Raw genomic sequence first — 2,695 nt, 5'->3', positions numbered from 1 at the left:
CGGTAGGTATATAGATGTAATTTTCTCTCAGGAGCTCTATGATGTTAGTTCTATCTATTAGCATACCTCTTCCAGATGACAAAACTGAGAGACATTAAGTAACCTGCCCAAAGTCACATGGCTAGTAAGTGGTAGAACGAGGATTTGAACTCAGACAGCCAAGTTCAAGACCTTCTTTAGCACCATGCTTTGCAACATAAACAAAAAAATTCTAGGTAAAGTACATCTCCAAAAAACTAGGAGGTGGTTAGAGGAAAGGTGGAATACAGAGAAAATTATACCTCTACATCACAGAAACCTATGAAAGAGCACATGAAAGAGCTTTAAATATCTATCAGCTCAGAAATAGAAAGTTAACCTGGCAGAATCAAGTAAGTATATTTATTTGACACCACCCCGCCTCCATTTTATCCCTCTGCCTTTCCCTAGTTTGACCCTAGAGGGGTTTGGAACTTCTAGTTCCAGAAATAAAATATTACCTTCTTTCACTTTCATTTATTCACTTAAAATACTTTTAAAAAATAGAATCACAGTTTTTAAAAAAACAGCTTAACTCATGTTTTTCAGAGTATTCTCTTATTCTGATTTCACTGTAAGAAGGATTCACACCATTTCTTTTAGTTCATTATAATTTTCAAATTTCTAGTCTCTGCAGGTGTGTGTCCTCTGTTACACAAAGGATCAAATGCTCATATTTGGAAACACATGATAAAAAAGAAGAGACCTTAATTATTGCTTTCCTCCTAACAGTTTTTTTATTGCCAAACCAATTAAGTAAACAAACTGTAGTTTCTACTCTAAAAATAAAAACACACATTTACAGTTGCCCAAATATGTTTTCCTTTTCTTACATAAAAGGAAATACTCAGAGGATTTAATTATAACAAGACGACATTTGTGGCATAAATATGATAGGTTAGTTAATGTTTGTGTACTTTCTTTAAACACAGAAACAAATTAAAGAATCCAGCAAGCTGGCTTGAATGCTGTATGGTAGCTGACAAGCTGGAAGCATGCCACATGGATACTATAATTGTTGCAATTAGCTAACACCTCTTGGACAAAAATTTTGTGTTTCCTTATGGGATTTTTTTAATGCAGAGGAGAAATATTGGGAAAATTAAGACAGTCTTATGGAAGTGATAACTGTTGAAAGAAAAGAAAGATTAAGACCAGCATATATTGTGAAACAGCAAGAATCTTCAAAAGAGGAGCTAAAATATTGCTTTCAAAGGAATAATACTGAAGGGGCTCAGCAGCAGCTTTCACATTAGCCTAAAGTCATTTTAAACTTACAAAGTTCAACTGAGGCAGGTCCTGGGCAGACAAAGACTGGAAGGATCCTGTTGAGACATGATCACAGCAGGATAGTTACTAAGAATAAGAGCAAGAATATTATCAAAAAAGAGTTTTCCAAAGGAACAATTTTCCAAATTCTGATGGAACATCAGCCAAAGTATTATATTTTATCCTCTAAGTCTAAATTTGATCTATTTGATCTACCATTTTTCACAGAGAGAATATTTTTTAAAAGCATTTCCCACTTTTTCTTGCTTCTGAAGTCAGTTCTACAAGGGGTTAACAAAAATCTAAATAGTGCTTCTAAAATGAACAGCTTCACAGATTCACTCGGCTGATGGATTCACAAAATGGTAACAGAGCAACAAAACTCATTCCTCCACCAATACTATGTTCTTTTGCACTTTATTTTGCCAGTATATACTATCATGAACAGTTCCTTCTGCTTGGAATTAGAACACATTTAGTTTGAGCTGAACCTCAATTTAGATGTTCCTCCCTCTAGGAATCTTCTCATGATTCTTCCAAATATTAGACAGAATCCTCAACACTCCCCAAACTATAGGACTTGTGCTAGGACACATTGAAAGTGAAAGTGTTATTTACTCAGCAGTGTCCAACTCTTTGTGACGCCACAAACTGTAGCCCACCAAGCCCCTCTGTCCATGGAATTCTCCAGGCAAGAACACTGGAGTGGGTTGCCATTTCCTTCCCTAGGGGATCTTCCCAACCCAGGGATTGAATCTGGGTCTCCCACAGTGCAGGCATATTCTCTACCATTGAGCCACCATGGAAGTCCACGCTAGAACATATTAGAAGAATCTAAATGTTTAATGTTCTTAATATGTTTCCATAGTATCCTATATTTCTCCTCTCATAGTACATACTTAGCATACACTGTATTGAATTCACTTATTTTTCTTCCTGTGCTAATCTTATAAAATCTATGAAAGCAGAAGACCTGCCTTTACTGTTCACTGTTACTTCCCCAAAGCTCAGTGCAAAGCCTGACACCACAAAGACAACATTGAAAATACATGGATGGAAACAATAGCTAAGCTAAGATAGAGCATACACAAAAACTCACATAGTGAAGCTTTGACTCAGGACATATACATGGATTTTGGACAGCACTATAAAAAACAAGAACAAGCCAACAAAAGCAGCAGAAATCAGGGAGGAGTAAAACCAAAAAAAAAAAAAGTAGGAAATAACAGCAAAACTTACAAACAAGGAGCATTCACTAGAAAGTAATTCCGTATGCAAGTTAAAAGCTGTACAAGTTACTTTGTCACAATTCTAGAAATATCCAATAAAGCCATCTCTTCCGTGAAGGAAGTCACAAACCAGAAATTTTAGAACTCAGAACAAAGATGGTGAGACAGAAGAGGAAATA

This window comes from Capricornis sumatraensis, chromosome 5 (assembly GCF_032405125.1).
Source record: "Capricornis sumatraensis isolate serow.1 chromosome 5, serow.2, whole genome shotgun sequence".
Classification (NCBI taxonomy): domain Eukaryota; kingdom Metazoa; phylum Chordata; class Mammalia; order Artiodactyla; family Bovidae; genus Capricornis; species Capricornis sumatraensis.
The sequence above is the reverse complement of the archived record's forward strand: the minus strand, read 5'-3'. Positions refer to the sequence as shown.